Source organism: Chrysoperla carnea, chromosome 3, assembly GCF_905475395.1.
Source record: "Chrysoperla carnea chromosome 3, inChrCarn1.1, whole genome shotgun sequence".
NCBI lineage: Eukaryota > Metazoa > Arthropoda > Insecta > Neuroptera > Chrysopidae > Chrysoperla > Chrysoperla carnea.
Genome location: NC_058339.1, coordinates 69,465,647 through 69,481,088, shown reverse-complemented (window position 1 = coordinate 69,481,088; position 15,442 = coordinate 69,465,647). Strand labels below are relative to the sequence as shown.

At 28.3% G+C, this 15,442-nt stretch overlaps 1 protein-coding gene across 1 annotated transcript in view; it reads left to right on the top strand.

Annotated features, from left to right (window-relative positions):
- The window catches only part of LOC123294520, a 194,874-nt gene that overhangs the window by 53,249 nt on the left and 126,183 nt on the right, over nucleotides 1-15,442 (top strand). The window lies entirely within an intron of this gene.

Here is a 15,442-nt window from a genome sequence, read left to right as displayed (position 1 = left end):
ATAGATAACAAAATAAATTTATAGCTAATGTTATGAGCATTTATAAAAGAGCTTTATAATTTATAGCAAATTTTTTTTATCGTTACAAGAGATGTTTTTCATTTAATCCAAGGACTTTCATGATATATTAATTAATAATTTTCTTCTATATACAAACAAAATCGTAGTATTTAAATGAAGTGGAAATATTTATTTTTAAAATTTATTTCATTTAATTTGTTAATCACTAGTTATGAAATTTTAAAATACGATTAAGAATTCTCATTGTTATTCTCAACTTTAAAAATTATAAACCTTTTTATATGACTCTAGCTGTGATCACGAATTACTTGGGTGAAGATATCAAATAATTGAAGAGAAAATATCTTTAAGTCATACATTGAAAATCTTAAACCGATATCCCAATTTACCAGACTTAGAATTGGGATATCGGTTTAAGATTTTCAATGTATGTCTTAAAGATATTTTCTCTTCAATTATTTGATATCTTCACCCAAGTAATTCGTGATAACGAATCAAATAGGATGTACGAGCGAAAAAATAATTTTAAATAAAAAGCTTTTTTGTTATACGAAATTGGACTAGAGTCTAAATCAATTATGATAATTTTAGGGAAGATTGCCCGATTGTTAAAATAAATAAATGATTTCAAAACTTGGCATATTTAACGGTTGTATTGTAAAACGGTAAATGGATGATATGTTTTCATAAATTTCTCCCAAACTAGTAGGTGGAAATTAAAAAAAATATTTAAATTAAAGTTAAAACCTTAATAAATTATTGAAAACGAAAACAAATTCCGTATGATCATGGTAGGGGGAACCAATATAAAAAAAAATATTTTTTTCAATTTTGATGGTGAACTATGTTATAATTTGACAATGTAAGACGAAAAGTAAGTATCAAATTTTTCGATATCTATAGTAATTCTCAAAGTATCGAAAATTAAAAATTTTGTATAATTATTTAGCTTTCGATATTTCGAAAACCAAGGGAGATATCGAAAAATTTTGCTCTTATTTTTCGTCTACAGTCATGAAGTTATTACAAAATACATCATCAAAGTTGAAAATAAGGTACAAACAAGTGAAAACAAACAATTGACTGAGTTAATTGTTGAAATACCATGCATAGTTAGTGTTGATTTCTTTATCACATTACACATACAAACATGTGACACATACATAACTGATAATCAAGTATAGTACATATTATAAAATTTCCGCCTAATTAGCGCCCTCACGGGTAAACAGTGATGTTTACGAAAAAATGTTTCAAATAAAAGTTGTTTAATTTTTGATAAGGAACATTTTTTACATTTAAACTTTTGTTCTATCTCTAACGGTTTACAAGATGGGTCCTACGGACCCAAGACCCAATTGACCTATGATGCTCATTTACGAACTTGACCTCACTTTTTACGTCCTGAATACGCTGTAAAAATTCGATAAATCAGCTCGATATCTTTTTTCGTTTTTGAGTTATCGTGTCCACAGTTTTGTTTATGAATAAAGTAGATCAATTTTTTTTCGATAAATTATGCATAAAGGTCTCTCGATTCTACGGAGGTAGACAAGGTATATTTTTATCAATTTTTTGCAACCCTTTGGTACGCACAGTGATATTAGAACAGAATAAACAACATTTCAAGAATTCACGATACTAAAACATGCTTCACAAATATCTCAAATTTAAAACTTTAAAGGAAAGAAAATTAAAGGGTATTTTAAAATTGAAATACGTAATAAAAATTTCAATTATATTTTGGTTACTTTTGTACTCTTAATTTCCATTTTTTATGGGGCTAGAAGAAAATATTTTAATTATAAAATAATTATTGGAATATTTTAAACGTAAAACTTTAAAGAGAAAAGGAGTTGTTATTAAAATTTGAGAAAATTATTATTAAAATTTAAATATTAATTTTAACTTTATTTCTTTTTGTTTCAGGTAAGTGGAATGAAATTCCAATAATTTATTATTTTTAAAACCACAACGTAAGTATATTCTCCACTTTCTTTGAAAGAAAATTATTATTTTCCTCTGTAAAATTGTAAAATGAAATACCTTAATACAAAATTGGATATATAATAAAATTGATATAACTCAATTTTCATTAATAAACTAAACGATCCATGCCATTGGATATACAGAGTGCTTCATGATCTTAAGTTTCGCTGGCTTGACTTTAATTTATGGTGATAAAATAATTTCATTTCTTCAATTCTTCAATTTTCTTCAACAAAATATGATTACTACAATAAAATTTGCTTACTTAAATAAAACTGTACTACTCTATTCCAATACATATAATTATATTATCGAAGATTTATCCTTTTTAATATTTCCTCTTTTAAAGATTTATGCATTGATATAATCCTACTTTCCAAAGACTATACTCCAGTCAAATTTTGGTTTTTTTTTTATGTAGTATTATTTATTAGTATGATTTAATTAAGTATAATTCTTAAAAAATAGAAATATATTGGAATTGAAATATATCCACGTAGAACTATTTAAAAGTAGTTTTATTTAAGTAGAAAAATAAAAATAAAATAATTTAAAGATTAGTTCTTTGTTTGCCTCCTTTTCCATAGAATGATAATAATAGTTTCATCTGAAGAGAATCCCCACATGAATAATTTTTAATCTTTAATAATTTCAAACGCAGGCTTTTGACAAACTGTGTCATTTGATTAGAGATGGTTATATTGAATTAATTTCAAAGGTTTTATTAACAACTCGAAAGTGTTAATGGAATTTCATGAAAGACTTTGTACAAATAATATAAGTAAATAGGTTTCTTTGAACTAATTTTAATTAATGAATTTTATCGGTTATCTCATTAATTAAAATTTGCTCATATATATTCAATGCATTGTATTGTTTTTGATGAATATGTCGATGTAAATCCCTTTTAAATATGTATACTGTAAAATATTAATTTTTTACTGAAAAATTTCTTTTTCTAATTATTTACTGAAAGTTTTCTCGTTTAGAAAAATAAATTACCAGAATTTAAAAAAACTTCTTCAATAAAATAAATGAGAATATAGTTTAAAAAACTAAGTATGTATGTATAGTATGGTTATCGGTAGTACAATAAATGTATATAACTGATGATGTCCTATGTATGGTTATGATATTAGAGAGTTACGTACAAACATACATACATACAGATGAAGCTAATATAAGCGTGTTAATTAAACAAAAATTATTTTGGCTACTGAAAGGGCATATTATCCATACTCCAGACATAGGGCACACAGAAGAGACATGAATGTATCTTCTTCTGGATCTAAACCACCCATACAATTAGCTGGCTAATTGGTGTTTATTACTTGAAATTTTAATCTTTCTTGGGCCAAAAATTGCGTATCTTTATTCTCTTGAGGCCAAAAAACACATAATTTGCCCTCATGCATTTCAAAAGCTAGATACAATCATAGCTGTGGATATAAAAAAAATTAAGTATAGAGCATGTGAAAAGAAATGGACACTTCAACCGTGTAGGTATCATAGAATATTATACATAGAGAACGTCGTGGCCCAATACTTGCGATATGATGAATGAGAGAGAAGACTGCAAGTAAGTTCCTATGTATCCTTGTCTAATCTATATGTCCTTGGCTAGATATTGCATCATATGATTATGACATATGACTATGACAAGAACACATAGGAACTAACTGGCAGTCTGCTCTCTCATTCATCATGTCGTATCCACTTACAGACTAGCATATCCCTCGCGTTAACTATGTATAATATTCTATGGTAGGTATACTTAAAGTTTGGAATGCACTATAGTGCGAATGTGAGCCCAATACACGGGTCGTTACATTACTTTCAGTGCATGTTACAAATTCACACTAGTCAGACCTTAGATCATCTATTGCTAGATATGCTCATCGTGTACCAAGTATGTACATTTTTGCTTCACAGAGATGATTAACAAAGACAACAACACAATATTCAAACAGTTGACAGAGAAACACAACAACAGATTATGTTTTTCAATGCGCATAATCGTATTGACGTAAGTTAGCTGCTTCAATAGTTGCAAACAAAGGTTAGGTATTGTTTTATTTGCAAGGAATATTTGAAAGTAGACATTGTATCACAGGTTAGTAAAGTTTAATATATTATTACGATATTAGTTTACTATTTACAGTAGTCATTAAAATTCTAGCATATCTCCAAAATGCAATGAACCTTAAAAATCAATGTTGAATCATTCATTATAATCAAATCATTAACAGTCAAGTAGGATGAATCACCCTATACAAATTATCACATTTAACACATTAATCCTCCATATGCATTTGAACAATACACATTATTATTAAACACATTTACATGTTTGTTATAGCTGAATGATTCACATATATATGTAACTAGTAGGCATTAACGTTACGTCGCTATATCTGTGTAATCAGGAAAAACAAAGGCCACTGAGACATTAATAAACAAAATTTGTCCTACAAATCAACAGAATAATTATTTGACTAGAGACCTATAATATAGATTGGTACTGTACCTACCAGTTGTATTCTTTATAATTGTATATAGTAAATGAGAAATAGAACCAATTCGGGTACATGTGACTTTGGGATACTTTACATGATCTTTAAAAGAATTCGTATAATTTAAAATCTAGCACGTTTTTAAATAAAAAATTAAAATGATTATATCTAGTAATATCTAGAACAGTAGTATGCAGTCCACTTGATTTAGCTGAATAAAAAATGAAATGATCACATTTGGTTAAAGTATACAATGTATACTTTAGTATACAAGAATGTTCGATTTACATCTAGGCATGTAAATGTCACGATTGTGACAGTGTACATGCTTTAAGCAATGCATCTAAGTAAGAGGTATTTCAGGTGTTATATAAAATTAAGAAAGTGACTTGTGTGGCGGCTTATCTGTTGTAGTTTATCTTTTCAACTAAGAAACTCCTACTCTCCAAGCGTCTTACAGCTTTCTCAACGCATACCGAAGCTTCAACACATGTTTATAATACCTCCCACTTATATGCATTGCTTAACGCATGTATTTTGTCATACTCGTGATATTTATATGCCTAAATGTAAATCGAACATTCTGTATTTAAATATTTATGAGACGCAACCGTTCAATTAACGGCCTGACCTGAACGATATTCGGCCATTCAGTGAAACAGCTAGGCAAATGACTTGAATTGATACCAAACTACTTGCCTAATCTAGCCATTTAAATTTGGTTCCACTTTCTGCCACCTGGTGCTGAATCCCACACGCAGTCAATATGACATTGGCAAACACCATTATTTTTAGTGTTTCTCACAGTTTGATTCCGTTGACAGAGAAAAAAAGTACAATGGAATACCGTATTTACAAAAAGTTGGAACATGATACTTTTAAAATCTGGTTAATGAAAGCAAGTCAATCATCTTTTGGCGACCAGGGATTCCAAAACTGTCTTTGTTCGTCAATGTCTCAGAATCATTTAAATTCATTTTTTTATAGTGGAGATTGAAAATAGTGTATTGTAAAAGGTCATCTTTCAAAATGTTACAATCGATTTTGAGTCTAAAAAGAGAAAAGTTAGAAAAGTTAATATTTAAACTTAATGTACTTGACAAAACTATTTTATTTTGTTTATTTTATTTTATTGCAATTAAAAAGAATAAAGTTAAAATTAAATCACCCGAGTCTCATTTTACTCACATTCCTTCGTCAATTTGAAAAGAACTCATAATCTTCAAACGTCTGAAAATGCTGCCCGAAAAATGAAGTGCCTAGAGAATCTGACCTGGTTAATTCGACTCTTATTATGGCTACTAAATAAATTATCTGCGAATATTAGATGTGCTTATAATTCATATTACCATTTATCATTCATTTACCCTTATTGTTTTTAATATAATTTCATATAGTTTCAAATGTTATAATATAGTTTCAAATAAATAAATACTGTAGGTATTTATATATTTTTACACAAGATAATATAATAAATTTAGTGAAGTTGAAATTTAACTAACCTAAAACTTTATTGACACAATATTATTGTTGATTCGTTTGTTAAAACTGTATCTATATATATTAGATTATTGTGTTACAAATACTCCAATCATCTAAGGGTTTCACCTCGGAATCTAACGGAATAATCTGAATTTTTGGATAAACCTTTATTTGGATAGTACAAATGTTGTCTCAAAAGTCACATATGGTAACGCGTGCGATTCCATAGATATTCAAGGTTAAAGGTCTCGAAAATCAGAGACAACATTTTCACTATCAAAATAAAGATTTGTACAAAAATTCAGATAATTCCGTTAGATTCCGAATGATAAGATTATTATCCTTCTATTTCTTCGAGAATAAACAATTAAAATATAGAAAATCAAAACAAAATTTTTCAATGATTTAAGTTTAAACGTGACATGTGATTTTGAACACATTGTTAATCTAATTATTATCTATCAACAAACACATAATTATTACGGGTGACATCCAGAACATGACAATATAATATCCATGAGAGGGAGCTGTATGACATAAACTTACCACACACGAGATATAGATAGAACACCGAAATCACATTGCGGCAGAATGACCAATACATTAATGATAGTGTATGTATCTTCGAGTATTTTACAGGGTGTTCCTCCGTGACTCGATGGACATAGCTTAAGAGCGTAGTCTTTGGATAATTTTAAGTCGAAAGTGCTTTAACAACTTCTGTTTAAAACTCAACATTTTTTAAGTGAAAACTTCTTTAGCGACGTTGGAAGGGAAAACTTTTTGGAAGGGAAAAATGTTATGCTTATAGCAGTATATCTGTAGCTATACAGCTGACGTATTGTGTAACATTAATGCTGCGTATATGACAAGTACATTGAAATTTATGGAAATACAAATACTATCCACAAATCATATGATTGTATATTAATTGTTATTTCAATTGAATTATATTTATATTTTGTCATTATCCTGTACAGCCACTAATATATTTAAATAATAAAAAAAAACTATATAAACATGCATATAATTGTTGCTCGGAGTGTCGATAGATGTGAAAACCAGATTGATGTAAATAATTTTAATTCAAATATTATGAAATTTCAAATTTTTATGCCAAAAGTTCTGTGTTTTCACTTCTATCGGCAGTCCCTATGACTGCTAATTTTTTTTTTTGCTTAGAGCATGTTTATCTATTATTAATATTTTTCAAGTTTCAATGCTATCAACGTATAGGTTAAAAAATCTTACGCAGGCATTAAACTTGACCAAGGTTTTCAGGCTCAATGAAAAGCTCACTCTACTCCGTAACTGGTAATAGATAGATTAATACTTTAAATAAAAAAATTGTAATTGATTAAAAAGGTAATATCTTTTGTTCATTACATTTTTCCACAAACCATATAGTTTAGTTATACACATTTTTTCCTTTGACGCATGTTCCTCGATTAAAAATATTTTTCGAGTTTCTCGTACATGTCAAGTTAAGAAAAACACAAGCACAATAATTATGTATATGGAAAGGCATGAAAACATTACACAACAAATTAACTAGACTAGCGCAGCAGTTAACATGGTTAGAGCGTTAAACCGGATATCTAAAGACCAGGGTTCGACTCCCAGAATCTGTGCAATTTTTCACTACTCTTTAATCATGAAATTTTAAAGGGTAATGTGTATTCTTGGCTGCATATATAAAATAGTGTAATGTGTTTAATATAGAAAAAGCTGTTCTATTAATCGACTTGCGTGCAAACTCAATTTTTGAAGCATGTTAAAATGTGAAGCTATGATTAGTTTCGTTTCATAATAAACAAGTGAAAACAAACTATTTAATGAGTTAATTGTTGAAATACCATTTATAGACAGTGTTGATTACGGAATCGTTTGTTTTTTTTTACGTCATGTAAGTAAAGAGAGATAGTCACGCATACATACAAGCCACACACATATAACTGATATTCTCATATTATACATACCATATAATTAGCCCCTAATTTTCGCTCTTACGGGTAAACAGTGACGTTTACGAAAAAATGTTTCAAACAAAAGTTGTTTATTTTTTTATAAGAAACATTTTTTACATTTAAACTCTTATTCTATCTCTAACGGTTTACAAAACCCAAATGACCTTTTTCGCATTTACGAACTCGATCTCACTTTTTACGTCCTTAGCACGGTATAAAAAATTTAGCTTGATATCTCTTTTCGTTTTTAGTTATCTGATTAGGTGATTTTATTAACACCAATACCAATACACCAAAATTTTTTGGTAGCGTCAATATTTTTAAGCGTTACAAACTTGGGTCTAAACTTTGAATACCCTGATATATTTCATATATACATGGTATAAAAATAACAACAGATTTTTCAATTATGCCGAAATCTGCTTCACACTTTATTTTGAGACTTTCTGTATATTAAATATGCAGACTGCAATTCTGTAAAATATCAATGTTACAGTTGGAGAATTAAAACGTGTATTGAATGTACATTGTATTAAAATTCTAAATAAAATAAAATTCGGAATCGAAAAAAAAAGAATAGAAAAAAAAAGAAAAACGAATTCACCATTCAATTCTAGTATATTGTGTACACTAAATATTATATCACCTAACCCGACGAAAGGTTTCTGTTTCTAATCTCGCATGCTATTGACGAATATAGTTTGAATGGACTATCACGTTTCTCATGTATAATCAGAGTATATACCACCTTTTTTGTATAGAATTCTAGTGTTCGATTATCCGTTGTTTGAAAAGTAGGTGGAGGGAACAAATGAATCAAGCGGCGGAAATTTTTAAAATAACACGTTATATTTAAAATATCACTTTTTTCAATTGTTTACATTTAATTGGTATAGTAAATTTCAAATTGAAATCATTGAATAATAACAATTAATTGAACTTGTTACATTAGAAACTATAAAAATAAATTTCTTTGAAAGTGGTATTAAATTTTCAATGTAAACCATATGTACAAACCACAGACTTATTTGTCCATCCATAAAATTATATTAATATAGTTGTGTGTCATTACCATGGAAACTCTTGAAAACTCATGCACGGTACAAATAGTATATATCAGCATGTGTGAAATTAAATGATATCGAAAAATATTTTGTTTATGATATTAGGCAATTCCAACAGATTTACTCGATTATTTTTTTGACAATAGTAAAAGATGTGCAAAAAATGATATTGCTGTATGGCTATCAGTCAGGAAACAGTCAGAAAAATGAAACTTTGTTTTGAAGTAAACATGGCTAAACATATTAAAGTAGGCTAGAGTTATTGCTTGATAGAATTTCTATTGACATGAGTGACTTTAATACAAGAGTTTGGATCCATTTTTCCGGCGAAAAAAAAGCAAACAATTATAGAAAATCATTTTAATAACGAGACCTTAGTAAGCATTGATCTCATTGAAGAGAGAAATTTTTTACAGACACCTTGAATTACCAAGTTGCTTGAAGTCAGTTCTCGCACCTGAATTTGACTTGCATTAATTCAATTTTGAACTTGAATTTGATCTGAATATTAAAAATAATTTAGGAGCCGTAAGTATTTTGTTCTTATAAAATATGCCTTTAAGAATTATATTTTTTCGTAGATCGTAAGACGTTTGTCATTTCAACGCCATTCTCAATTCAAGTAGCTCTCTAAAAGACGGATGATGATAAAATACAGCGAATACCTCACAAAACCTAACAACTTTAGTTCAGGTTACTTTTTAATCAAAGAATTTGAAATGTTCGACTGTATACATGAACACACTGTAAAATTACATTAATACAATTGACACTCTGTATTATAAAATAAAGATAACACAATTATAATTTACTGATATGAGTCACACCATCGAATCATGTATTTGTGGGTACTTTCTATCGACGTAATTTTCTCATTCGTGTGATTCACAAAACAAAAACAAAAAACACCTATTGTTTTATTATTTGATACCTTAACGAAGTACATTTTTTGTTTCATTTTCTATGCCAGGAAAAAAATAAAATAAATAATAGATTACACTTTACCAATTTATAATTAGAATATTGTTCAATTAATAATCAATTCAATTGTATTCAATATTCGAGTATCCAATTAGCAAATAAAATTCCAATTATATATCGATTTTTAACTTATATTCCCATTTTTGTTTTGAATGTATGGAATTATTATTGTAGACTGTTATTTCCACGAATAAATATTTTAAATAAAAAAACCACATTGAAAAATATATTTTTTCTTAATTAACTTTTGAAAAATTATTTATTAAAAATGAAATGAATTGGAAATTAAATATTTCACAAATAACGAACAACTAAAACCGACATTCCACATTTACTGGAACTATTTTTTCATAACTTACAATTTGTTCAGCCTATGTGTTCGACATAGATTAGTCTATATATAGACTTTGTAACGGGCTTAACAAATCAAATTTGTAATCAAATATGTGTAATGAAAAAATCTCTATACTCAAATACTCATACGAATTTTTATTGTTTTTTTACTACATACAAATACGATCTAATTCACAACACTTTTATTTTAATGTTATTCTGATAGATGATAAAACTTGACTAGTTCTGTAGTTAACTTGAAGAGTTTGTATTGTAATCTAACGGTATCGCACACTGTGCATATAGTTACCATCAATTGTTTCCGTTAGCAAATTCTTGAACAGTCATGTATGTTCTATTGCATATATTTTACTTGTATATGTTTTTTATTTTTGTTTAAGTAATATAAAACGATATTGTTTATTTCTTTTTAGAATTGTCTAGATTACATTTGTTTTTAAGATAGTACTGTATGTATGTGAATCGTTGAATGAATATTTCGTCGGGTTGTTTTGTGGTTAAAATTATTTGTACCTTATTTTCAACTTTGATGATGATGGTTTTGTCATTATTTCATGAACGAAAAATAAAAATAAATTTTTTCGATATCTGCTTTGGTTTTGCGAAATATCGAAAGCTGAATAATTAAACAAAATTTTAAATTTTCGATATTTTGAAAATTACCCCAGATATCGAAAATATTTATTCTTACCTTTCGTCTTATATTGTCAAGTTACAATATAATTCGCCATCAAAATTGAAAATATGTATTTTTTTAAATTTGTGTCCCACACTACCGTGCTCATAAGTCCTTAATTATTCGGGCACAACGGGGTTTTTTTTCAATAATTTATTAAGGTTTTAACTTTAATTTGAATATTTTTTTTTTAATTTCCACTGAATAGTTTTGGAGAAATCTATGAAAACTTATCATCCATCTACCGTTTTTTCATAAGACTAATGTTAAAAATGCCTACTTTTAAAGTCATTTATTTATTTAAATAATCGGGCAACCTCCCTCCCTAAAATTATACGAATTGATTTAGATTTGGTCCAACTTCATATCAAAATAAAACCAAGATTTTTATTCAAAATTGTCCTACCGCTCATACGTCCTTAATTGAGCAGTTAGAAAACCATCCATATCGTCCACTAGAAATTGATTTTAATGAAAATCAAATTTTAATTCAATTGATATTTGAAAAATTGAATTGAATAGAAACTATCATCATTAATTTTAAACTATTTTCTTAATTCACCACGATTTCTATTATAGTTTTTAGAACATGAGCTATAATACTTGCTCCAATCTCTCTATTATAAGTTGTACTTATGATCGTTAATAAAGGTTACATCGTAAAGAAAGAAGACTGATGACATCATATCATATATGTTGTATGTTGTGTCCGTACCTTACACGTGACATGACAATGTACAGGAAGATAACTATAAAATCATGGAGAAAAAACTATCAACTTTGAATTGATAGAAGATAAAATTAACTCTTAAATTTCCTTTTATTGTCGGTGATAAAATGTATGAATAAGTAGTTATATTAAACACTAGGTAGTCTTAAATCCTAAGGTGGTCTTGTCTACCTCAGAACTCGCATGGTTACTCTTAAATGACAGAATCTGTTTGTGGTGTAATAACTACGGACTCCGTCTGCTTCTGTATATAGTACACAATATTCTTGCTCCACAATAACGAATCGTATTTCATTCATAACGGATAAAAATGGATTTTTGGAACTTAAAGAAAAATTTTATTTTGCTATATCACATTCAAATTATATCCAAATTTTATAAATAATCCTCCGCAATTTTTTTCATACTTTTCGAACTTGCTGCAAATTTAATCTACCTTTAGTAGTTTTTATATGCAGAGGTTTGTTGGAAGGAAAAATCGATCTAGCTAGGTTTTTTTAGAAAACGTTATTTTATCCATATTTTCCGGAAAAACTGAAATATTGACTGCAAAATGTGACTCTTTCTGACATCTATTGGCGACGAAATAAAGTACATTAGCGGGACATTCAAATTGATATTTGTGTGGAGATTGATTTTAAATGATTCTTATATTAGTGTTAAATTATTATATTCGGATAATTTGTGCCTTTTTAACTCAAAAAATACCGAGTAAAGTTCGGTCATCCAGGTACTTTTCTTTTAAGAATTAAAATAGTTTTTACGTAGTTTATTTAAATCCTTGTATAAAAGCGTACCATAGTGGTGGTATCACCCTGTATAGATAGAATGTACCTATTTTGAAGTCACGCTGCTATTATATTGTGTAGTATATTGGTAAATATAATATGTAACTGAAAATGATGGAATACCAGCAGGTGTACACCATTATTATAGTAAATACTATGTACTTGTGTAGTGTACCCATACACTATACACACACGATACAAATAATATGTTGCTAGCTATATTGTGGCTAAATAAATATAATGTAGTGCTGGACTGAACGTGTTACTAGATCAAACCTCTAAGCAACAGAGGCGAAATCAAAATACAAAGAAAAAAATATTTTTAAATTATGTTAGGCTATCCCTTCCCTTCTCCATCCAAAACCTGAAATGATCCAAATTTTTAGTATGTTGTAGTTAACGATACATATTATTAAATCAAAAAAAATTTTGGGTATCTTATCGATCAATTAAGAGAGTAATTAATTAATTAAAAATACACTAAATAACATAGCATGATATGAGGATGATTATGTTATTTAGTGTATTTTTAATTAAGAATTACTCTCTTAATTGATCGATAAGATACCCAAATTTTTTTTTTATTTAATAATATGTATCGTTAACTACAACATACTAAAAATTTGGATCATTTTCTACTAATTTATTTTTTTCTATTACTGGTGAGGGACCTCCTTAAGCTACAATACATTAATACAATACATAATTACAATACAAAATTACAATAAATTTGTCCAAAAAAAAAGAAGCGGTAAATGAGCTTTATTATAGACTTTTATATATGCAAATTTGTACAAGTATCTGTTAAAAAAAATATGAAGACATGTTGTGTCGTGCACTTAAGCTATACTTTCAGATCACAATCTTCCAGAAACTTTAATATGTGTTTGACTGCTTTGGTGTTAGGATAAGCGAATATGGAGTTAGTGTCCAATGGCAGACAGATCTTATCTTTCGTCAAACAGTTGATCAACTTGAGTCTATAGTTTTCAAATAAGGGGCATTGCCATACCACATGATTAAGTGTTAAGAAACATATTTCCAATTATTGATGTACAAATCAGAAAAATATTAACGATTAAATGGATCTAAAACGGATTCCAGATATATGAATACGAAACGAATAGCTTTAAAATAAAAATAGAACAGAAGCACATGAATCAATTCAATCAGACTTTTCCATTCCAACACTATTATATAGGTTATTATATGTTTAGTGCCACAAAATGGTAGAATCAAGTGCGGAGTTTTAACAATGTTATAGATATCATTAACCTTTTGTCAAGCTAATAGGGTACCTATGTAGCATGAAGTAAAGTTTTCCAGACATGATTTGTGTTTTCATGACATCCGGTTTTCTTAATGTGTTGTTTGCATATAGATAAATCGTTTTAAAATGTTTAACTTTCTCGTATTCCATTTTCATGAGATACTTCCATATGAATGAAAATGTGTTAACTTGGAAAAATGGTGAATTTTTCTGTATTTATTATTGTGGTGGATGTTGAAAAAAGAACTAGGTAATTTCATGGATTTTATTTCAATAAAATTTCAGCCGATTTGATAATAGATTGATCTGAGTGCCGTGCTTCTCAATACGCTCATAGCCGGAAAAGTCTTCATAATTTAAGGCTTATGATTATAAATTACATGAGCATGACCGAGTTTCAAGAAAAAAGTCTCTTACGTCACTGACTTTATTCCAAATAGGTACAACATCGTTGTACAAGGCTCCATGATTGGAACATTTAAAATACCTCAATTCCTAAATTTTCTAACCAGCCGTTTTGACAATATTCGTAATAATACTCTTTTGTCTTTAAAATTTCAAGAAAAGGACACTTTCGAGAAATTGTCATTATTTGTAGGTAGGTAATCTACTATTTCCAGCTTATATAACCTAGCCCATGCGTATAATAAGGCATTTAAGGCAGTTGTCTTGCTTTGTGCATAGTATCAGTAAATTCTAAATTTGTGTATACTTATTAAGAATAATAAATATAATTACTAAAAAAACTATCAGAAATTTTCTGATAAAACTGAGTAAAAAACAGGAAAACATAAAAAAACAAAAATTATTTAATTAATGAGATATAATAATGCAAATCAAAAATATTTTATTGCTGAACAGAATTAATTAGAGTATTGTGGTTGTAAGAGAAATAACTATAATACTAGAATTTTAAACAAGTAATCGAACATGGAATATTGTATGAAAAACAGTTGAGTTGTACAGTCTAGAGAGTGATAAGTCTGATCGGCTGGGTTCATATATACACATATAAAATCACTCTTTGTTTTATACATAAGAACGTCCGGAAGAACTCTTCTTACTCCATATAATATAAATGACTAAAGATATGGTTTACAAACTGTATACTCTTACCAACATCCCTTGAATACAACTTGGTACATACAGCCTTGTGTTAATGTAAACACTTTTTCACAACGACGCGACCATACACTCGCCAACGCCAACGTGTAGCCAATGTACTTTCTGAGTACACAGAAGTGTTTACAAGATTGTAACGTTACATAATATGTTACAGCTATAACTAATGTTCTATTTATTGATAGCAGTTTACATCTACTGCTATTCTTTGGTAGTATGCTACCAAAGTCTGTAGTAGTTAGTCTTAGTGCTAAAATATGATGGTGATGGCATTTTGTTAAACATGATGATTTTATTACATCGTACATGTTTCCAAAGTGGTCTAGATAAACGATGCTTGCAGGATAATCAGCTGTTACTTTCTGTGGAAAATATTGTAAATAGAATCGCGAAAATTCGAATCTAAATTCTTACCGGAATATCCATTTTGAGTATACTTGGATCTAATTTTAATTAGTTAAAAAAGCTGCAGCTTGTCAAAAATT